Source organism: Heterocephalus glaber, unplaced genomic scaffold (assembly GCF_053883595.1).
Source record: "Heterocephalus glaber isolate CG9 unplaced genomic scaffold, H.glaber_assembly_v1.0 deba00001608, whole genome shotgun sequence".
Classification (NCBI taxonomy): domain Eukaryota; kingdom Metazoa; phylum Chordata; class Mammalia; order Rodentia; family Bathyergidae; genus Heterocephalus; species Heterocephalus glaber.
The window spans coordinates 22,020,934-22,046,261 of NW_028258379.1; the positions used below are offsets into that span (position 1 = coordinate 22,020,934).

The 25,328-nt window shown below is 33.9% G+C and overlaps 2 long non-coding RNA genes across 2 annotated transcripts in view; one reads left to right on the forward strand and one right to left on the reverse strand.

Moving 5' to 3' along the window:
- Window positions 1–8,641: 8,641 nt before the first annotated feature.
- LOC147822783 (uncharacterized) overlaps window positions 8,642–25,328 on the reverse strand; it is a 52,690-nt gene continuing 36,003 nt past the window's right edge. The window contains exons 2-3 of the long non-coding RNA XR_015444969.1: window positions 18,127–18,251; window positions 8,642–8,749 (exon numbers count right to left, since the gene is read on the reverse strand). This is a non-coding gene — a long non-coding RNA (uncharacterized LOC147822783). The remainder of the gene's footprint in view (window positions 8,750–18,126; window positions 18,252–25,328) is intronic.
- On the forward strand, window positions 8,725–12,383 carry LOC147822784 (uncharacterized). Its single transcript, XR_015444970.1, has 3 exons — window positions 8,725–8,813; window positions 10,274–10,388; window positions 11,805–12,383. It is a non-coding gene; the product is annotated as an uncharacterized LOC147822784 (long non-coding RNA).

Sequence of the window (25,328 nt, forward strand, 5' to 3'; positions counted from 1 at the left end):
TACTCTGCTTTCAAAACCAGACAAGAACCCAACTAAAAAAATAAAACTATAGGCCAATTTTTAATGAACATAGACACAAAAATCATCACCAAAGTACTGGCAAACAGCATGCAACAAATCATCAAAAAGATTATAGGTAATGACCATGTAGATTTTATCCCAGAAATGCAAGGATGGTTCAATTTATACAAACCAATAAATATAATACACCACATAAACAGATTAAAGACAAAAATCCCATGCATTTATTTTTATCATGAACATCAATTCATGATAAAAAAATACTGAAGAAAATAGGTGTGGAAGGACCTTATTACAATTGCATAAAAGCCTTTTATGAAAAATTAATGATAATTAACATATTCAACAGGAAAAAAACTGAAAGCTTTCCCTCTAAATTCAGGAACAAGACAAGGATCTCCACTATCACCACTCCTGTTCAATATAGTTCTCAAAATATTAGCCAGAGCAATCAGGGATTAGAAAGAAACAAAAGGAATATTAATAGGAATGGAGATGTCAAATTATTATTTGTTGATACCATGATCTTTTATTTACAAGATCCAAAGAAGTCCACCAAAAGATTCTTCAAATTAATAGCTAAATGTCATAATATAGCAGGATATAAAATCAACACTGAAAAATCAATAGCATTTCTGTACATCAATAATGAACTCACTGAGAAAGAAAATAATACAATACCATTTACAGTAGCCTCAGGAAAATTCAAATAGTTAGAAATTAACCAAAAAGTGAAAGACCTCACAACAAAAACTGCAGTGAACATTTCTACTTGTGCCACAAATTTTAAAGGCCAAGAGAGCTTGGAGAGAAGAGTTTCAAGCCCTAAAACAAGACAACTTCCAGTCCACATTAATATACCTTGCAAAACTATCTTTCAAAATTGATGGAGAAATAAAGATATTCCATGACAAAGAGCACATTAAGAAACTCATGAACATCAAATGTGCACTCCAAAATATAAGAATACCCTAGACAGAGACAACAAAGCCAAAAGTTAGATGGAATGAAAATATCAAGCAAATGAGTAATTAAGCAAAAAGGGAGTCAATAGCAGAAAATGAATGCAATAACAGGAATAAATCAGTACTCTGAAAAAGGAATTAGAAAATGGGGAGACATCCCCTGTTCCTTTCCTGGAAGGCAGAAGCAACTTTGCCAAATATCCATACTTCCAAAACAGACACATAGATTTAATGCAATTTAAATCAAAATATCAGTAGAATTACCCACAGAACTACAGAAGGCCATCTTTAAAATTCATGTGGAACCAGAAGCAACTGAGAATAGTGAAAGCAATCCTGTATAACAAGAGCAAAGCAAGAAGCATCATGATCCCAGATTTGAAGTTGTATTACAAAGCTACGGTAATGGAAGGCAGCATGATATTGGCACAAAAACAGACATACCAATCAATGGAACAGAATGTAAGATGAAGAAACCCTAGGCACATGAAGTCTCCTGACCTATCAAAAGGGAGGAAATGTAGTGTCTTTAACAAATGTTACTGGTAGGGGTGGGATTATAGCTCAATGGCACCGCCCCTGCCTGGCAAGTACAAGGTCCTGACTTCAATTCCCCATACCAGAAAAGAAATGTTCCTGGGGAAACAGGCTATACACACATAGAAGATCGAATTTAGACCCATAACTATCACCATGTTTCAAAAGGAAATCAGAATGGATCAAAGACATAAATATTACAACAGAAATGCTTAACATGCCGGAAGATAAAATAGATAAAACTCTTCAAACCGTAGATGTAGGTAAGGACTTTCTGAACAAAACCAATTGCACAAAAAATAACATCAAGAATCAACAAATGGGTTATATCAAATTAAAAGATCCTGCATAGCAAAGGAAACAACCAGCATAGTGAAGAGACAACTGTAGAATGGGAAAGAATTTTTTCCAGCTATACCTTGGATAGAGGACTAAAATTTATAAAAAATTAGGCTGCCGCAAGTAAAAGACTCAGTAAAAAAACTGATAACTGAAATGAATGGACACTTCTCAGAAGAAGAAAAATGACCAATAAACACCTGAAAAAATGTACAACATTATTGCCCATCAGAAAAATGCAGATTTAACAAAAACACAGATTCCATCTTACTCTAAAGAGAATGTTTCTTATCAAGAAATCAGTTAATACTGGCGCCTGGTGGTTCTGCCTCCTTCCCCGCAAGCGCCAGGACTAGAGTTCTATCCCCAGTATCAAAAAAAGAAGAAAGAAAGAAAGAAAGAAAGAAAGAAAGAAAGAAAGAAAGAAATCAATTAATACACCCTGGTAAGGCTGTGGGGAAAAAGAACAATTCTATTCCACCCTGTTGGTGAGAATGTAATGCAGTATCATTACTATGCAAACCAATATGGAGATTCCTCAAAAAACTAAAAATACAAATTTTATTTGGCTCAGCTATTCCCTTCTTAGTTATCTCCCCCAAAGAGTTAAAGACATCATATTACAGTGATACATGAATATCTATATTATAGCAGTGAAACTCATAATAGCTACATCTTGGAAGTGGCCTATATGTCTAACAACAAATGAATGGATAAAGAAAATACAGTATTTATACACAATGGAATACTACTCTGTTATAAAGAAGAATAAAATTGAGTCATTTATAGAAAAATGAATGCATCTTGAGACCACAATATTAAGTGAAATAAATCACATACAAGTTTAAATATTGCCTGGTTTCTCTTATATGAGAAACTCCAAGTATAAATAGATTAAAGAGGTTAAAATAGATTAAAAGACAGACAACAGGAAACAGGGAAATCAATCTTTTGCAAGTGGGAAAAGCATAATGAAATGCAGGGAGTGGGGAGAGAACAAGGTGAATGGGTGAGACAAAGAATTAAGTTGTGTTATATACATGTACCAACTCACCCGAATGAATGTAGTCATCGTGTACTGCAAACAAGCACTAACAAAAATAAAAATAAATAATCAGACTAAATATCATATATAAGACTTGTGTATATATTTTATATATGAAGATGGAAAATCATCTCACTCACTAAACACTTGCTTAGGGTCAAAGTAGCATGATTTTAATTAATACTTTTTATTTAACATACCAATATTCTGTATCATAACCTAGCAGTTTTTAAAACACTTTTATTTTTATTAGTACATTTTTTCAGTTCATAATGATTACATTCATCACGGTAGGTTGGTTCATGTACTTAATTTGTACACTTGTTCTCTATCTTTCTGATAGACTTACCTCACCAGTGTGATTATTTAGTTGAACTTGGCCAGTGTCCTTTATTATTATTTATCCAAAATATGTCTATCTTTTATTAAAACTAGAGTGGTTTTAGAACTTCAGTATATAAGGATAATCTACTTATGAGAAACTTTTTCCTTATCCACACTCTAAACCAGGCAGAATACATCATTTTCTTCTTTGTATCTCTCCCATACCCTTACGTTCTCCTATGCGAATGCTTACACTATTTTATTGCATTTATTTTTGTTTTTCATTACTTCTAGATGATATACTCCTTTAACCCTTAAACTCTAGAAATATTTCTTTATATCCAGTGCTTCAATGTCCAATCATAGCACAGAATTTGTTATGTTGACAGGAGCTAACAAATATTTTCCACAGCAGCCATGCATTAATTGAAGCATGTGAGAAGAGCTCTATATTGAAATACAGCATAGGTGCCTATATTCTTACATAAGGTTGATAGTGCTAGATTCATAGATGTCGAGGATATCAGTTTATCTGAGATGATTGAAGTCACTGTATGGGTAAAACTAGGGAAGGGATGTGAATGGATGTTCTTCGGAAGTGGAGGATGAAGAGAGAAAGCCTGCTCTAGATTTCTAAAAAAAATTGAAGCAATTGAAATGAAGACATAGAGCTATATAAAAATGCCAAACTAAGGGAAGAATAACTTATGAATGTAACAAGGAACAAGCAAACCCAAGACAGCTGTTTAAATAAAAAATCTATATCTGTAGTGTGGAAAAGCAGTCTTAGGAAATTAGTTAGATTGTTTTTAAACCCACAGTAGTGCTGAGATATTGAGACAGATTTTATGAATTCTGTTTTCTTTGAGAACCTGACTTCTTTTTAAAAAGTTATAATTTAGAGAGTCTTTCTTTGCTTGAAATTTATGTTGTTGCTTTTCATTACAACTTTTTCCTTCTACATTGTGCCAGACTTGTAAATGCTTGAATATATTGCCTCTGCCTGGTAGAGCTAATTTTTCAATTTACATAAATAAATAACCTGCCAAAACTAATTACTTCTCTTCAAAATCTAAATACATTATTTCTTCTCTTTTTCCAGTCTGTCTTACTTTAATTATTTTCACATCAGTTGTCATTTTAGAAGCTGGTTTAGACTAAAAAGGGATAATCGGATGTGTCTTACTGTTTTAATTTGGCTAATTAAGATTGCTGCTTTTGTCTGGGTGTTTGGAGTCATATATTTACAGCCTGTTTATAGCTTGGGGTGGTAGGAGGAAGTACAATCAATAGAAAAATTCAAGGAGGCACAAGAATTTATTTGTATATATAGTTACATGTTAAATGGCCCTTCTTTCCGTTCTCCTTTGTTCCTCAAACTTGCTCTCTATTGTTTTCAAGAATTTTACAAGCAAGTGATGGAAGGTAGGTCAAAATTTTCTTCATCCTTATGGTTATTTTTTTTTTCCAAATGAAGAAGCCTAAATACTGCACCTGAGGTTTCCATATCTTTTTTATGGTTTGGATCAAGAAAATTAAGAACACAGAACATGATTGCTCCTAGAAAGCAGATGGTTGGCTGAATAACCACACCATGCACAGTGATAATTGCCTGGTTGTGAGGAAGATTATATAGCTGCATCTGGAAAATGTGTAGGAAGAAAGAGCAGGTGGAAAAATACAGTTATCTTTGCATCAGCATTTTGTTACTATATCTGAAGTGCTTAAATTTGTGTTCTTCAAAATAGCACCAGCTTTGATACATAGAACACACTGTTCCAAATCGATCTCAAAAGTTTTGTCTCATTATCTTTACTGCATGATTGTATAATAAGAATTTACCATTTGCAGTTCTGATTACCAGTGGGACAGCTAAAGTAGAGTAGCTTCATTACTGGTCCCAAACCACACAATTAATTAGACTTGGTGACCCAGCTGTGACACTAAACTATTACTTGAATTTCCTAATGATCCAAAGAGAGAGGTGTTTTGCTTCCAAAGGTGGCAGTATATAGATACACACACACACACACACACACACAAACACACACACACACACACACGATTACATATATTTAAGTACAATGGTTATTGTACTCCCAATGCAGGGTACACATTGTTTCCTAATAAAAGGCTTCAGAAGTAAAATTTATATTTAGTCTTGTTTCCTGAATTAAGGAAAGTTAAGTTTATTGTTTAGGTGAGAGCTCTTTAATTATAAGAATATTTAGTATGGAAGCCTTGCCCAAATCATCATCTGATACTCAGTTTGTAAAACAATATTTTAACTAATTATCTGTGTTTGTGTGTGTGTATGTGTGTGCACTTGTGTGTGTATTTGATGCTTCATTTCTAGATTTTTATATTTTCAAAACAAGTCTTCATTCTGTTTATGCAGAACATTCTTTACGTTAGGTAATAATTTTTCTGAAGCACATAAAATATGGAATAATAATAATAGTACTGACTGAATGATTAGGATATGCTCCTTTATTTTTCAGCCCTGGGGATTGAACCCAGGACCTTCACACTGAGGAACATTCCTAAGGCTCACATTTGTGATTCTCCTGACTCAGCTTCCCAGACTGCTGAGTTTAGAGGCATGTACCACCATGCCCAAAAATGTTTGTGATGCTTTACAGATATGTTCTCATTAAAACCTCAGCTACATCTAGAAAGTGATCTCATTATTATATCATAGATTTATACATGAGCTACTCAAAACTTATAGGGGTTCCATCACTTGACCAAATTCACGCATTTGGTAAATCATGGAGCAAAATCTGAACACACACAGTCTGAAGCTAGAAATGCTGCCTCTGTCAGCCAGTCTTCCTTATGCTATGTATTCAGGATTGTCAAATGGAAAAAAATTGTCCATTTTAGTGGCTCAACAGGACTTGAAGAACTGAGTGTAGCATTCCTCCCTGAGAAGCTAAAGATTCAGGAAAATTCTGACATTTAACATTTCTTTCTGCACAGGCATAAAAAACCCTTTCTTTTGCTATTTTTAAATTCTTTCATTATCTTTTAATTCTTGCAGGTCAAGGAATTGAAAGAAGAAATGAAGGTAGGAGACAGTTTATTTTCAGTATTTTAATGTTTTAACTTTTTCCACTCTAACTTCTTTAACTGACAGCATCTTGAATTATTGTCACCTCTGTGACTTTCACAAATGATGTACAAAATTTTAAAAGGTTTTCTGTCATTTTCATATACACAGACAAAGGTACTAAATTTTAGATAAGCATGCTCTTTGTCTCTTCATAATGTATGGCTCCCAGCTGTACTGAGAAGCATGCCTCACAGGTTGGACCATGAAGCCTGGTGGTAAAGAGTAATTAAAAGAACACAAGGGTAAAATCTTGAGCTTCCTAGAGACAAAATGGATGCATGTAAGATATTTTACTCAACTCACTAATAAGGGAAACAGGAAGATGTTGTAATAAGTTCAAAAAAGTTAAAGAAGCACACATTTACATGAAGTAAAGCAATATTTAAATATACAAATAATAATAGTAATAATAATAATAATAATAATAATAATAAAAACTTGGCCTTTTCCACAAGGGGAGAAAAGGGAAGTCAACTGAACTTCCACCAGATAGAATTTGTTTGCAGGTCCATACACATGTATTATTTTTCATTACTATCAATTATTTATTGAGTTATGAATCAGCTGAAAGGGTATGAAAAGCCACCATCAGATAACCAGGAAACAAATGTGTGTTCTAAATAAAGTGTGATGTTCCCACAATGAATAAACTTGGATCTAAATACCTGAAGCTGTCCCACAGCACATGGCAGAGATGATATTATTGACATAAAAATCATTGAACAGGGTTGAGGATTTAGCGAAAGGTCCTGAGTTTGATCCCCGGTACCAAAAAATACAACAGACAAACAAAAAAAATTGTTAACATAGACTTCTGCCAAAGCAATTGCTTTGTTTATATAAACACACAGTTTTAAATGCATGGCCAGATTCATCAGTTTTGATATCATTGAAGTCATAAGAAAGGAAAGATTTAAAACTCAGAGAATTTTAAGGAGTACTTCTCAGGGTAGGTAGAGGTGCGGGTACAAAGAGCTTGCTGGAAAATAAGAGCGTTCTCATTACAGAACACTTCAGATGAACATAAAAACTACAAAAGGAAACATTGTCAAAATGCAAATTGGATTCCGATGTAAGAAGAGTGAGGGCCAATGACACTGCACCCACAGCTTTTTAAGATGCATACTGGAGAGCAAAGGAAGTTGGACATGAGTAGAAAGTTCATCTGTAGTTTTATTTTCATATCTCCAGATTTTTAATTTTTTTTTCATTTATAGACAAGTTCTCACCAAGTTGCCAAGTTACCCAAGCTATGCTTGAATATGAGATCGTAGTCTCAGCCTCTCAGAGCACTGGAAAACTTTAGGTTATTTTTTTTTTAATATAGCCTTACTGGTTTGAAGATCATCAAAAAAGTATATAAAAGGTCATTAGATAATGTCTGGTGAATAAGAAGGAGAAAGGGAATTTATGAAGCAGAATGGGGTGCCTTGGTTTGCCGATGCCTATGAAACATGACATTAATAAATGACACCCTGGTGTGACCTGAACATGACACTAGTACCAAATAGCATGAAATAGAAAACAATGATTCTTGTGCTATCATTTTCTCAACATGTTTCTAGTTTCCCTTGTTAGGAAGGAAATTAAAATTCGTTTAATGTGCTCGCTTAGGCAGCACATGTACTAAAAGTCTTTTAAAATTATGAGTATAAAAGTTACATATGTGGACAAATGTGCTTAGCACACTTGATATATTGCCAGGAAATTGATATTTATTGATAAATCTACTTAAAACAGCTGCTAATAAGTAAATTGGGTAAATGGATTGATGAACAGTCAGATCATCATTTTAATCTTGTTCTAAGAAGCAACATACACTTGCTATTTGATTTGTGCCTTACAGAACCAAGTAATTTTTAACGTCAAATCAGGGCCAATTGCTTCTGTTTATGAGAAAATGCCTTTTAATGGCAAAGATGGGATTATCAGTAGCACCGTAATGGTCCCATCTCAATGGTAACACAGTGTGTTTAGACAAAGGAGGAATAACTTTGGGCTACCATGCTTCACCTGAATTTCTCCAAAGTCATTTCAAGGATAGCTTTTGGAATTAAAATCAACCGTATTAGTATACTTCCAGCATATTTTCTTCTTCTCTAGGACAGTGGCAAAAAAAGAGAATCTACTCACATGCACTTAAAGATGTAAATATTTTAGCAAGTTTCCAGTCCATAAACATCACCTTAGTTAAAAGTGGAAGCTCTTCAAACATTTTATTTCTCTCTGTGGTTTTCAGTGAAAAGCAGCATTACTTTTTAATTGTTTCCATCTCCACATTGCTTCTTACCTTCAGTCTCCCACTTTAGCGTTTCCCTCAGCATATAAATGCCATAGCTAGGTCTCATCCACTCCACGCTCTGCTTCTTTATCTGTCTCAACATCACCAAAGAACAGGATGAGCTGGAAGGGAATGAGAGAAAGGAAAATGCCAGAAGTGGCCACTGAGAGACCACGCAAGGCCAAGGTGACTAAATTGGGTAGCCTGTTACACAGATATTTTGTCTCAGACGTCTGCATCAAATAAGCTTTTTCACCTTTTCAAGCTATGCAAGTTACCTTTGAATCACATTTGAAACAAGTTTTACTTACTCGTGCTTTTTTAAAACTCGATTTTATTGTGTTGTCATCTTTGAAAATATATTGTTATTGTCAACCATTTTGAGACTACAGGGAAGAAGAGTTGGCAAAATGAAGTTGTAGCTGTTTTGGAGGAATTCAGTCTTTGGGATTTCATAGTGGCTCTGGCTATTGACTATACTTCTTTGATGAAATACCCACAGTATGTGATTCTCACAATATCAGCATAGTTATTAAAGCTAGAAAAGATTTTGTAAGAATTTATAAAGGTAGCAGTGTCTAGAAAATATTCTTCATGGTTCTTACTATCATTAGTTTGTATGATATGAATTTCATAAATAATAATATCAGTCTTGATAAGTATTCATAGTTACAAATATTACCATCAATTTCCTCATTCAAAAAGATATTTTAATCTCTTTACATAAAATAAACTTTAGGTAAACTGGCATTCTCATAAATAAAAATCTTAAATGTTTAAGAAAATATTAAGGTAAAAATCTTGGAATATGGAACTTTGCATCTTATCTATATTCTCCCTTCTATCAAGGGTTGATGGCAAGAAATAAGTTTTCTGGAAAGCATAGATAGGAGTTCTGGGCTTTGTCTTTATTAATAAAATTACTTGTACTTTAACTGCATTTGCTATATGAGTTGACTTCTTCCTACATAAAATGGGAGGAATCATGTAGTTCTCCATGCTTTTGAATTGTGTTAGAGGTAAAACTTTTAGTGTAATTAGCTCAGTACCTGCTTTGGAATAAGTGTTAAATAAGACTTTGCCTGGTTTCATCCATGATGAATTCTGGAATAGGTAATTGTATGGTAGAGGGACATCTTCAAAGCCTTTTGAAGGACAGTGGAAAGCTTTCCATGTTTCTAATATAATGGAATTTACCTTTGTATTTTCTGGAGAAATATTTTTTAAAACGTTATGGGATATCACTGCTATTTACAATTTTCATGGTTTTTGTTTTATTGATTTTATTCTATAATTTATCTTCTCCCTTAAAACTTCAATGAATTCATTTATATCACCTCATAACATTTCAAGTAAAGCCACTCTGTGTTTGAAGACCAGCTGATTAGAAATTTGCAGATCCTAAATAACCTAGAGGCTTTGGGAATTGTTCTGATAGGAGGTGGTAAGTTGAAAGAATTGTCTGAAATGAAAAAAAAATTCAAATTTTTCCTAGTAAACTTATTAACCTTTAAAAGTGGATAATGAGATTAGGTTAGGAAAGCGGCTAGAACCCTGAAGAGAGGACAAAATATTTCACCTTAAAGGCCCTGTGGCAAGCACAGTTGCTTCCCCAATTTCTATTTTCCTCTCGTCTTTGCTAACAGAATCTCAGTTTTGAAGAAGCTAGAAATGTGCTCAAGTGCGAACACTACATGCTGTTTGATCTCCCTCACTTTCCAGAAGATTCATCTAGAGATATAAATATGTGCCTGTATTTTGGTCAGTAAGAGATGGGTGGTACTTTCCCTTCTCCTCTTTTCTTCTTCCTTGAATGGCAATGTGAGTTTTGGAGTTGTAGCAGCTATTTTGCAGCCTTCCATAACAAGCATGAAGCTGAAAGGTACAGAAATGGCCATGCATTACATAACAACAGGGCTATGTTCTGAGAGATGTACCATTGGGCAATTTTGTCGTGAATACCAAATAGTACACTCGGTACATGAATATCAATAGCACAAACCTACATGGTGTAGTCTGTTTTACATCTAGGAAATAGGGGTTCCTACTCCTTGGCTAAACACCTGTGCAGCAAGATAAAAAGTAACATTTAAAATGATAAAAGGAAATAAATTTTAAGAACCCAAAGTATTTATATACCTAATGACACAAATTTTATCACCTGTGAACTCTATGATGGCCATGTCTACCTGAGTCACCACCACATCCCAGAACACTGCCGGCACATACTGAATTCCACAAGAAAGATACTAGAAATATGTTTGGTCCCATTTGACCCAGCTGTTCCCCCACTGGGATCTTCCCAAAAGAATTAAAAGAATCATATCACAGTGATATATAAATACTCATGTTTATAGTGGCACAGTTGGTAATAGCTAAAGCTTGGAAACAGCCCAATTGCCTATCAACTGGACACTGGATAAAGAAGATGCGGGGTTTATTCTTTATAAAATAGAGTACTACTCAGCCATAAAAAATGAGAAACTAGAGTCATTTATAGCTAAATGGATGCACATTGGCCATACTCTTAAGTGAAATAAATAGGACACAAGTGTAAATACCAAATAATTTCTCTGGTGTGAGAAACTGAAAGTGTAAATAACCAAAATGTATAATAGATAATGTGAAACAGGAAGAAAAGGTCTTAAAGGGGAGGGGGAAGTGGGAGGAGTAGGAGAAAGGAAAGAAGGGAAAGGAAAAGATATGAGAAAAGGAAAAAATGGAAACAAAGTCTTTGTAAATAGGGAGGGGTGGAGGGGTTGAAAGGAGGGCAGGGGAATAGGAAAAAATAAGAACCAAGATGCATCATGTAAAGGCACAAATTCCTGATGATGAATGTCATCATATTGTATACCTAAAATGTACCAATAAAATTAATGAAAAAAGACAACATAGAATGTGTGCCATTAAGGATATTGCTCAAAGATCTAAAAACAATAATGTAAAGTTAAGCTGGAACCTGGCTGTTCTGATACCAAGACTAGTATGCTCTCTAGTGCTCTGTGGAAAGCCGTAACATATCATTAACATTATAAGGATGCCATGGAAATAGAGAAAGCAATCATGTCAAACTCTCACATTTATATTCCCTCACATTTATATATGTGAAGAAAGACCCTAACTTTGTGGATGTCATCCTAATTGAAATATTAAAGGTAAATATTCTGTCTGCCCTAGGAAACATTTCTGTCTGCACTTTTGAAAGTCAAGGGAACATACCTAGAATGAACTGGAGCTGACGAACTATCCAAAAAATTTGAGAGGAATCTCACCATGTTACTTCCCCAAAGGACACACACCAAAGGAGACTGAATAGGATTATGTGTGAACTCCAGGACTAAAAGAACATTTATGTCGTGAAAGTGGAATAAACCTGTTCATCCAAAACAAAAAATTTGGGCAAAGATATCCAGGCACTTTGCAGTCATTCAAATCAAACCTACTTGAAATTGGAAACAACTCATTCAGAAGGATATTATTAAAATAATTAAGATACATTAAAAATTACTGTATAAACATATGCTGGTCATTCCTTATATGCAAGACAGTGTGTTAGCTCATAGGAATGATGAAAGTCAACATTGTAGAGTTTACACCACTGATGAATTTTTAGAACATAAATAAGGTTATAATTTGTTGTCCTTTTTATCACCTACAATAAGTACTTTATCATATTCTCTCTTGATATCTACCTTGCTGTCACTACATCAGCTTTACTTCTTTAAATTTATTAAAATTTTCATTTGACAAATAATAATTGTGTATATTTACGGTGTTCAAGATTTTTTCCTTATTGTTTTCACAGGATATCTTTTTATTTATTTTTATTCATTAAGTTTATTGGTACATTTTAGGTATACAATATGATGACATTCATCATTGGAAATTTGTACCTTTACATGATATATCTTGGTTTTTATTTTTTTCCTCCCCATTCCCCTGACATCTGAATAGTTTCTCTGGTGTGAAAAACTGAAGGTATAAATGAGGATCAAAATGTATAATAGATAATGTGAAATAGGAAGAAAAAGTTCAAAGTGGAAAGGGAAGGGGAAGTGGCAGGAGTAACGGAAAGGAAAGAAGGGAAAGGAAAAAACATGAGAAAAGGAAAGAATGGGAACAAAGTCTTTGTAAAACAGAGAAAAGGAAAAAATGGAAACAGTCTTTGTAAAACAGGAGTGAAGGAGTTGAAGGGAGGGCAGGGGAATGAGGAAAAATAAGAACAGGGTATCTTTTTCCATTATTTTATTTTAAAGTCATTTGTGTTTTTATGAAGTTAAAGTGTTCCTCATATAGGAAGCAAGCAGATGGTTCTTGACTTTTATGAATACAATTTTGATAATTTCTGAATTTTAGTTGGAGCAATATTTAACTCATATTTAATGCAATTGATATTTTAATTTAAATATATTTCTTGCTATTTGTTATCAGCTTGCTTATTTTGACTATTGCTCTTTTACTATCTGCTTAGTTATTGAATATTCTTTAATATTTTATAATATTTATCTATAGGATTTTTAATTATATCACTTCTTATTTTATTAATGGTTATTAATTAGGACAATGAATCTCAATGACTATTAATGATTAGAGCATGGTTCTCAATCAGGGCTGATTTTGCCCTTAAGAGAATAATTGGAAATGTCTGCAAGGAGGCATTTTTAATTGTTTTCAGTGGAGGGAAGGGAGCTGCTACTGGCATTTAATGAGTGGAGGCTAGGAATGATGCTAAGAATCCTACAGCGTACTATATTGGAAATCATCTAAGACTAGAGTCAATGGTATAATAGTTTATACTTTATACATATCATTATGCCTTTCACATTTCTAACTGCCCATTTTAAATATTTAATTACATTAGAATGGCATAATTTCATTTTTCAGCTGCTAGCCTATATGTGATTATTGTTATATCTTTTAGTTTTATATTATTTTACAAATCTTATTATGCTTTAACTAGCAATAATAGAAATTACAAGAAAAAGGTGGGGTTTATTTGGCAACGTTGGGGATCAAATCCAGGACCTGTGCATTCGAGGCAAGTGCTCTACCACTGCATTACACCCTGGCCCTCTTGCTTTCGATGGAAGTCTGCAGTAATTTACCATTGCTTTCCTGTACAAAATGTAACTTGGGTTTTTCTTTGGCTACTTTAAAATTTGTTCTTTTTCTTTAGTTTTTAGCAGTTTGGTAGATTTGGCTTAAAGTTATACTATTCATTCATGAATGTATTTATCTTCTAAGACTTGATATATGATAGCTTACATAATTACCAACAGATCTCTCCTTGTTACAGTTTTGTCAGCAGTTTTTTTCTTTTTTGTATTTGTAACTCTTTAATTTTGTTTCTTTCTATCTTCTTTTATGTTTTGTATAAACCCTTACAGAAGATATTTCTTTTTCCTGCACTAAACATTTCACAATGAAAATTTTTTTTGCATCTTTAGACTCTTTTTTAAATCTACTTTGATATTAATATGGTAATTCTTACCATTTCTTGGTTTTCATTTAACTTTCATAAACACACATATAAAAAATTTTGTGACTTTCATTCACTTATTCTTTTCCTCTCCATTGTCATCAGTTTTCCCCCCAAGCTTTTTCTCCAAATATAATCTGTATTATATTTGTCTTAGTATTCTAATATGTGATTAATATTCTATAGACCTTTGATGAAAAGGAATATGTATATATATATATATATAGCATGTGTACATAAATAAAAACTATATTGTGAGACTTATAAAACTTGAAAGAATCTTAGAAACATCACCTATATAGTATCTATTTAATGAGCTATTTTTGGAATTAAAGAAGTTAATACTAAAAGGTAAACTCACTAGCAAATATTTCCTATTATAAACATAATAATTTTCCTTCCTTTATTTTTCTTCTCCTTTTTATTATTATCATGAATAAATGTTCTTCCAAACATTTTTATTCCTAAAGATATCTCTAAAAACCTCTACTGGTCACTGTTCCTGTGGGAAGGATCTAATATGGGAAAACTGGGATATAAAGACCTTACCAGAATTTCACATTGAATATTCCTTCCAATGCTGCATCTCCTCCAGCTGATAATAACTGTATCTACTACAGTTTACATTTTATGATGAGAAAATTAAGCATCTGGCAAATGAATTCACTTTCTTCAGGTAACATAGATGGCTGAATGTTGGCTTAGAAGTCTATATTTTCAGTGTTTCTTCTCACATAATATGAAACCAACCAATGTCATCTTATATAAAAGATTTTGGAGCCAGAAGGAAAAAATCAATAGTTTAGTCCAACTTATCTCATTTGATATATGAATTAGTTGAAAGTCATTAATAGCTAATTGTCCTATTTGTTATATTAATTACTGATGGAAATTAGATAAATGTTATTCTTTATTTTTCTTTTTCAGCAATTTAGCAAAATGAATATTGTCGCTGGATAACTGATTAATCATAGCAATTCCCAGGAAATTTTTCTAGAACAAAATAAACTATCAAAAGTTGAATTAAGAAGTTTAAAGTATGAGACCGATTTTTTGACCAATTTTTCAAAAAATTGAAATTCTAGATAAGCTATTTATATTTTCTGCATACTATTTCAGAGCAAATAAAAATGGAAAAGATACTCATGTAGGTTTATAATGGTAGCATAATCCTTTGTTTCAACCTAATTTTTTTTTTAGAAATAACAGCTTATACCAAAAATTTTGTGCAAGTGCTTTATTGAAAGATATAATCCCAGAGAAGCAAATGTAAGGAAAAGAAATAGAAATTGGAAAAAAAGAAAGCAAATGCAAGATCGTAATTAATTGTGTCACACTTACAAGAAAAATAAACAAAAATGCAACTCTAAAACAATACTGTTGGTTGCTGGATCATACTGGATGTTCCTAGACTATTATGCCTGGGATAGTCCTTCATAGGGGAGGAGGGCGAATTGCATATCTTCAGAATTTTTTCTGCCTCTCATTGTTCCTTAAAATTCTCTTCCTGGGGCTCCAAGTCCTCCGCACGTGTGGTCTTTTCTAGCAGTTGCTAGAGGCACTCAAGCTTTTGTGAGCCTGGTAAGATCAGACCTGTGCCTGGAGCTGCAGTTCTTCCACAAGGCATGAGCAACGAAGGCCACATCCAAACACAGTACTTGCTCATGGACCAAAAGAGGCAACCGATGCTTTCAGAAAATGAGGCTACTGTCAAGGAAGCCTGACCTTTATGACCTTGGGAATGTTTTTTTTCCTTTCGCTGGGTCCTTACGTAATTCTCACGGTCATAAAGCCTTATAAGAAGCTGACATGCTGTTTTACAAAGAAACCTTGATCCAAAGAGATCTTATGAATTATAAGAAAAATGAATCTGGTAGAAGTATAAAATTATAAAGTGCCATGATCAGGTTTCATGGCAGTTTAAAAAGTGTATATTTTTTGATACTTATTCTTTCAGTAGATTGGACTTTATGTCCACTTTCTTAAATCAGGTAATGGAGAGGAAGGGAAGAGCTCATGACTGTTTTGATTGATATAGTATGGTGAAAGTGAAGCTGTATTAAGGATTAAGTCATAAAAAGCCAAGAAGCTTCCTTCCTCTTGAGATATTTGCTTCCTTCCTATTTTCTTGAGATATTTGCTCTGGTGGAAGTTAGTTTCCTCCTAATAAATCCCAACAATATTGAGACTATCATGTTGGAGACTCCATATGTAGTCAATCGTCCAAATTAATTTGAACTTTCCTGCCATGCCCCAGTCATCAGACATGGAGTGAAACTCTTTCGTATGCTCTTGACCTTCCCAGGTCAAGCTGTGCAGCTGAGCACAGTTTATGCTACAAGGAGCAAAGGGATTGTCTAGCCAAGTCCTTCCCCTCTTTGCAGCCCACAGAATTCCTGGGGTAAAACGGTTGTTGTTTTTCTTTACTGTACTTAGTATGATTTTTATTCAGCAACAATTATTTGAATAGATACGTTTATTTCATGAAAGCAAGATTTCTTTAATGGTGTCAGATTAAATAAAAAAATCCATGTGATTTACTTCATGGTGCTGAAAAAACATTTAGAGAAACACAATTTGCAGTCTTGAATTTTGAAAAGATTTTGAAAAAAAACACAGGCAGGTTAAAAATAACAGAAAACATCTTTAAGATCTGAGAGAATGAACACAGTGATTGTAACAAACAGGTAAATACTTCAGAAAGAGAGAGCAAAATGTCTTTAACACTTATTGTTTCAAAGAAAATTATAGAACAGTATGCACAAAAAAAGTCTATTAAAACACTCTAAGTATTTATGCATAAATTTTATATTCATAAAGATGCAGGCTATCAGAAAGGCACCATTAGACTCTGTTTCCACGTTTACCTTTGGGGAAGGTAGGAGGATTGGAGGGCTTGGAAGTATGTGTAAAGGAATGTTCTAAAGATTTTTACATTACTGGGATTTTTTCAGCGAGCATGCATTGAAATATTTATTGTATAATTAAAAATTTATCAATACAACAAAGCAAACACACAGAAAATGAAAAACTGAATAAGCTTCTGCTGCAACCTAAATACATGAATAGCTGGCTGTAATAACAGCTCAGAACTCAGGCCCTTGGCTCTCTGGCCACAGTTTCCTTACTGCTCTATATGCTATGGGTTCTAAATGGGATAAATGCATTATCTCCTCAGTTGGCTTTTGTGGAACTGAAAGCTGAATCCATTTAAGTTATTATACCAACATACTTCTCAGACCAGAAAAAAAAAATGTCAAAGTTCCTTTTAATGTTACAGAGAACAAAACCAGTCTTTTCTTTCTCCTGTCATTCCATTTTCCCCTGCTTCTCATGGATCTCTCAAATAAGACAAAATTTGGGGGATTGTTGTTTTATGTCAGAAAAATGTTTCTATTATCTCACATTTTTTATTCTGTCTTTGGTCTACCTTTCCCATCCCATTCTGATTCTTCAGGATAATCTACAATGAGTGGTTTAAGCGAGACTACTTCAAAAATAGAGCCCTCCATGTGAGAACAGAGCCATTACTTTCCGGTGGCCCCTTGAAGCATTGCTTCTCTGGCTTTAATTTCTTTTTACCATATTATTAACAACTATGTGCTTTTCTGGTTCTAACTGTTTCTTTGATGTTGATACTATTTTTTTAAACAAAGTGCATGTTGCCCTCCCTTCTGAATTTCAGTTTTTCCTTTATAATCCTATCATTACACAATTGGTGTGCTTCTTTTATTAACACATTTCTTGATTTTCATCTGAGTGCTGGATATACTCTGCAAATCAAGAGCCTGGATATTTACACTTATCCGTAGGAGTTCATCACTGGATCTCTCATATGTCAATTTCATTACTGCTGAGGCCCTAGAACTGTACTTGGTATTTCATTGTAAATCCCTCATTCACAGATCTCCCTTCCTTGTTTCAGTACTATCCATTTTGTTCTTCCCTCTCAACTAAGCATCTATCTGCTGTATCCTATTACTCTGTTAAACACATGCTACTGTAGACTATGTAACTTACCAAGTTTAAGTATTGTGCTCAGATCTGTCTATGTGGATGATGCTTCAATTATCCCACGTGTGTTCTATCTCCTTTCAGTGATGCATATGATTTCATCTAATCTCTCTTTCTCTTGCTCTGCATCTCTGAAATTTAAAAAAAGTGATGATAGTTTTTAAAAGATCAGGAAAAATGTTACCCTTTCTACTACAACCCCCTTCTTCTGTATCTTTATGTGAAATATATTTTATTGGAATATAAGGTCATAATCTTGCTGACTTTTCAATAGCTATGAGATCTAGGAAAGAACTGAAATGGCTTCTCTGTTGTTTTGGGGGTATGTAAAAATATCACCACCTAGATAGTCATGGCCATCTTTCTTACTACTGATGAGACATAAAGCAGGAAGAACAGACATGCTTTAAAATGAGTATTTATACCTATAAAGTTTCATAAGTCTTAACCCCTTAGGCATCTACTTGCTGTGAAGCATACACAGTCAAGTTAGAATCCAAGAGTATTGCTGTTTGTGATAGGCAGGATAATGACCCCCAGTAATTTCCCAATCCATAGAATTTGAGAACCTGTCACCTTCTGTGCCAAAAGAAACACTGTAGATGTGATTCGGGTCGAGATCTTGAGATGGACAGATTATTCTGCATTATCTACATTAGCCCATAATAATCAGAAAGGTCCTTACATGAGGAGGGAGACAAGAGATCAGTGCATTAGGGGTTTGATGGGAAAAAGGAAATCCTGGCCATTGCTGATTTTGAGCATGGAAGAGGTGGCCATGAGCAGAGGAATGCAAGAAATATTTAGAGAAGCTTAAAGATAAGAATATGGACACTGCCCTCAACTCCCAGAAGGAAAGTAGTCTAGCCAACGCCTTGATCTTAGTCCAGTAAACCTCATTTTGTACCCTAACAAACAGGACTGTCAGATAATACATTAGTGTTGCTCTATACCAGTAACATTTTTGGTAATTTGTTTCAGCAGCAACAGGAAACTAATACTGTATGTTGTGCAAAGAGGAAGTTTCAATAATTGATTTACTGGTGCAGTAGAAATGTTCAATGAAGATCCTGTAGCATAAAACTGACTCAAATTGCTTTTTTTTTCCATTTAGTTTATTGGTACATTTTAGGTATACAATACTGTTGCATTCATCATTGGGATCTTGTACCTTTACATGATGTATCTTGGTTCTTATTTTTTCCCCATTCTCCTGCCCTCCCTTTACCCCCTCTACCCTTCCCTATTTACAAAGACTTTGCTTCCATGTTTTTCCTTTTCTCATATTTTTTCTTTCCCCTTCTTTCTCCTTCCCCTCCCACTTCCTCTATTCATTTAAACATTTTCTTCCTATTTTGCAATATCAATTATACATTTTGATTCTTATTTACACTTTTAGTCTTTCAAATTGCTTTTTAATTGAGCTTTTTAATTGTTTTTTTTAGCCTTCTCAAGTAAGGTTCATTTATATTTTGACGACCTAAATGTGCACCCCCTATTTCTCCCTTTAGGCTGAACTTTCTTTAATATCTTCAGCTATTCACCACCACCTCTGCCTACTTCTGCCACAATAACCTAGTCATATAATACAGAAAAATCCCTGAACATTACTTTCCTTTTCTTCAGCAGAGTGGAGTCAGTGAACCTTGGGAGCCTTTCCTTTTATTGGAGTAATAAATTTTGCCATTGAGATGAAGACTCATTTTTCCAACCAATTCCTTATTTAATGACAGCACAACCTACCACAAGGCCAGTTGAGGCTCAGTTGCCAAAAATGCAACACCCACATTTCCAAATATAAAAGCATTCCACCAAATACATTGATTACTGTAGGAAAAATATCTTTATTGTCCATTTAAACAGTATATTCAGGAAATAAAATACTAACTACTCTTTATTTAGCATTGTTTTTCCAGCTTGTCAGTTTTATAATTTTTCCGTGTCCTTTTAAACCTGGTCTCCATTCTAATATCCTGTGCCATTGTTCAGCCATTCAACTTACTTCATGCCATACTAAATAGAAAATATACTACCAATCTCTCTTTCCCCATGATTTTTACAAAAAGTGAAACAAAACTTCTTACTGCTGTGTTGATGTCATCTTAACCCCAAGCTGCACTGTGATAAGTGCATTTTCATTTTAAACTATATCTTAATGATATATAATTTTCTCGTTTCATGGCAAACTACTAATCTGGTCAGTCAGATTCTTAAAAAAATGTTAATCGAAAGTTAATTGACTAACCTCTGTGTGTATGTTAACATGCTAGGATTTATTGTGATTAAAATTGTTAACAAAGCTATATCTATGGCTTCTGGCTTCAAAGAGCTTACTTGTATATTTGATATATAGTACCCAATTAATTAATATTTGATCATTAAAAGTTCAGACAAAAACCTAGGGCTAAATTCATTGAGAAATATCTCTTTCTCATCTCAATGGCTCTCTCATCTCTCTCCTTTCATCAAAATAGGTATATTCTTCAAATTTTAGCCTTTTTACACCTTTGTCTTTGATACATAATTTTTTAAATTTGTGTTTATACAGATATTTATATCTATCTGCCTATTTCCAATATTATCTATGTGAGACCTTCACTTGAATTTCCCAAAACAACCTAACCCCAAAGTATCTACAACCATATTCATTATCATCTCCAAAGCTAACTCATCCTATTACCCTTTCCCTTCATTAATTGATGTCATTTCTCCTAAGCATTTAAACTTCAAAGTCAGCTTTACTGTAAAATCATTCTATTCTCTTAATTTAGATTTATAGGTAAAATACAGGATCCCCAATAAAATTAAAGTTTCAGATAAGGAGCAAATGTTTTATCATAAATCTATTCGATTTTTGTTCAATCTGGCAATGTGGGGCAGTCGTTTTCAAATTTCAGTGCATCAAAATTAGCCACAGGGCTTGCTAAGAAACAAACTGTTGGGTCCATCCTTCTGATTCAGTGATGCTGGCTGGGTTTTAATTCTAACAAATTAGAAATCAGTTTGCATTTCCACAAATTCTATTTAATGTTGAAGAAACCAGAATTTTGAGAATCACTGATCCAAATTAATTCCCCTAATTATTAGTTGTGGTTCTCAAATCTGGGTGTATGTTGCAATCAGCTGGGAAACTTTTAAAAACATCCAGGTACATGTCCTAAACCATAGGGTCTGCTTTAATTTGTAGTATAGTCCAACTTTATGGTGTTAAAAAAGCTTCCAAACCAATTTTAACTTGCAGGCAGGGTTAGTGGCTAGTAGTGTATATGAGACCTCTGCTGAGACTCTCTTAGTGGAAAGTATCACCATTGAAGGTAACTCCAGCTCTTATAATTTCTTGCCTTAACTAATTTTCTGGATTCTCTGCTTCTCATAGCTTCACTATTTCATTCATCTTTCACACAACTATGTCAATTTTCTGAAGCTTGACTCTGTGTGATTACCTTTGAAAAACATCTGCAACAGTTCACAATTGACTCTACATTTCTTTTCATGACAATTAAGACATTGTACAGCCTTTTTCTAGCCTACTTTTAAAGCATTTTTAAGTGATGCCTCTTCATACAAACTTGACATCTCAGAGAAAAAAACCCTTGTCCCCCTGTCTTCTAACTACATCTGTTGTTTTCACTCAGGGATGCTGTATTTGTTTTCATCTCTGCCTTACAGGTAAATCACAGTCCTTGCAAACCTGGAAATGCTCTCCGTCTTTCTGTTAACACTTCAAAGATCCTCCAACTCCAATTAATCATTCATTGGATAGTTCAGGACCAAGCAGTTTTCGGAGTGCCTTTCATGAGGATTGGGCCACTCAGCGAGCAGGGAGTCAGTGTTCCCCTTTTAGCTCATATTCTTGAGGGAGACAGATAATCAACAACTAAATGTAAGTTAGGATGTGATGAATAACAATAAAAAAGTCAGAGGAGATGAAAGAATAGAGTAGTACAGAGTTGTTTTTAAAAGGATGATTTGGTCTGGAAAATTTCTTTCACATGTGACACTTTATATGAGGCCCCTGTGAGTGGAAGAATGAGCCTCACCAGCATCTGGGAAAAGCCCGAAACCCTAAATGTGGGATGAGTGCACACTTGAAACTTCAGCAGTGAAGGGGAGGAGATGGCTTGCTTAGAAGGAATATTGAATAGAGGGTAATAATAAGGTGTTTAAAGGGCTAGGTCTGTAGTGAGGGAAATGTGCGCATAATTTTGTTTTACTTATTGGTTGGTTTATTCATTGATTTTAAAGGAAGAAATATTACAGCTACTGTACACATCTGTGTATTTATGCTTTTATGCTATACAGAGAAAAGGTGGTTTGTTTTCTCCTGAGGGCAGAAAAAGGAAGCAACAGTGTCAAGTTTCCTACCCCTCCTATTTGGTGTTCTGCCTTGGAGAAAGATCTGTGTAGAAGAGAAGCCGGTTGGCATTTCTGATAAATTGCCTTCATGGATTTTGGAGAAAAGTGGCTTAATTAATTAGTTATTTTTTTTAGTCTAAATTTCAATTCCTTTGTGTGCTTATGCTTTTGATTTTCATTTACAATTTTACATTCTTTACCTTAAACATCCCCCACATTGAATAGCAAACAATACACATCATTTATATATATGTAATATATGTATATATGTTAAACAGTTATTGAAATCATGTTAACTTTCTGAATATTTAAGTAATGCACGATATGTTTATGACATATTCATGTTAGAATATACATATCTGGGTTATACACTTAATTGCTATATAATACATAATATTTTGCCATATAATGTACCAAAATTTATTCATCCCAGTCTTGTTGGAAATTATTTTATCTTGTTCTACATTTTGTTGCTATTAGAATGAAAGTGAAACTAGACATTTTGTACCCAACTGTTTGCTTTTCTTTGATTTTTCTAACTAGAAATTTGATTCATTTTCAAATTATTAAATAAAACCTAATTCCCTTTCAAAGTGATTGTACCAGTCTATACTCCCTTTGGCAGTAGATGAGAGTACCTGAGTTTCCTTTCGATTTATTTCATGTGATGACTAATTGTTTCCAGCAGAAATTGAGCCCCTCTTCTCCCATTACCACTCAGAGAAGTTCATACCCTAAGCACTAGAGCCTGTGAATATATTTCATGACATGAAAAAGGGGAATGAAGGTTGCAGATGAAATTAAAATTGTTAATGAGCTACTGTAAAAATAGGGATATCAACCTGGATTATACTGGTGAATCCAGTGTAATCACAAGAGTTGTTAAAAGGGATCAGAGACAGAAGAATCAGAGAGATAGCAGTGTATAGAGGCCTTACTTGGACATTTTTAGCTTTAAAAGGAGGTCCTAGCCAAGGAAGTAGGACCTCTTAAAGTGAGAAATTTCCTCCATTCCCACTTTAAGAAATGAATTCCCTCCTAGAACCTCCAAGAACAAACACGCATGGCTGACACCTTGATCCTAGCTCCATGAGATCCATGTGAGACCTTCTACTGAACTACAAAATATAAATGTATTCTGTGTTAAGCCACTAGAAAGCAGCCACAGAAAATGAGTGCAGTACTGAAGGTTAACATCTATTGACATGTTTATTGGGCATTTGGGTATGCCCTTCTGTGAATGATCTGAATCTGTTGCTCATTCTTCTACTACAGAGTCTTTCTAAGGTGATATGGACACTCCTCATTTAACTAGTGAGTTATATGCCTGCTTCTAGGTTGTTAAATAAATTAGTTGCCAAATGAGGAATTGTATATAGTATGTACATTGCAATATTCAGAACAAAGAAATGGTCAAAGGCAGCTCCAATTTGATGACTTTGCTTTTATTTGTATAACTTTTATATGCAGTACTGAAATGTATAACAGAACATAAAACTAGTACTGCACTATACAGTACAATTAGCAAAAAATTACTTCATTGTATAAACAAGGTTTACTGTACTAAAAACACAAAGGCTCTATAAACAATATGCACAGAACTGTTCAAAAAGAAAAGTGTGGTTGTAAGTCCAAATGGTGGGTTGAAAGTCTAAACAGTGCCCTTCAGTTGTAAGTCCAAACAGTCGTTAAACAGGTAGCTGGCTAAATGAGAACTATCTATAAGCAGCAGTTGCAGGAATAAGTTTCAGATAAAGAGTGTTTTACAGTTATGTGAATTGGGAAACTTCAGAGTAATGTTTTTTTTCTTGTAGTACACAGAGAAGAATGTTTGAAAGCATGTTTTTTACTAATTAATATTTTCAAAAATTAAAAGTGAAAAAGCTGAGGACCTGTTTGGCTTTGAAAGTCAGTATAAAAGTCTTTCCTTATCAAAATATCAGTATGCGTACTAATTTTTAACATTCACTTTTAAGGAGCTTTTTAAGATAATATCTACTCCTATTGATATTAAGTTAAACTCTTTTAAACACTGTTAAATGTACTTGTAGATTAAATAATTTAATATACATTTAACTCTTATTTTTTGAATAGTTTCTTGAATCGAGAAACAACAAAAGTACTTAAGTTATTTAAGTACTTAAATAACTATTATATCCTGAAGTCAATAAGCATATTCAGTGCCCAGATTTTGATTTCTACTACCATTCCCTAATATTAAAATGAACCAAGCATTCTTAGAGTAATGGATGATTTTAGGGCTAAACATGAAACTTGCAAAATGAGCCTGGAGCACTTTCATTGCCAGAAAGTTAGGGCGTACACATTTAAACTCACACATGTATATATATACACAAACACTTACATCAACCCAGAATTGCAGGATCTAACTGAAAGACCTCCCTATGACTAAAACTGGGAATGCTTTATGCAGAAAAATTTAGTAGCATTGGACTGTAACCCAAATTATAAAATATCTGCAATTTCACACTGATATAAATAAATGACCAAATAAAAATAAATAAATGGGAGAGAATAGATAAATCTACCATGCAGAACAATCCCAAATGTAGATACTCTATGTAGATACCCTTCCCACAAGAAGGTGGAGCATAACTCCCCAATCTTAGTGACTTCCTTCAAGAATACAACATGGGAAATGTTTGGTACAGAGTGTTTTTTGTTTTTGGTACCGGGGATCGAACTCAGGTCCTTGAGCTTGTGAGGCAGGCAGCAGAACCACTGAGCTAAATCCCTGGCTCCAAAATTCATTTCTATCCTTACCTTTTTTTTTTTTTTTTGGTACTGGGGATCGAACTCAGGTCCCTGAGCTTGCACAGGTACAGAGTGTT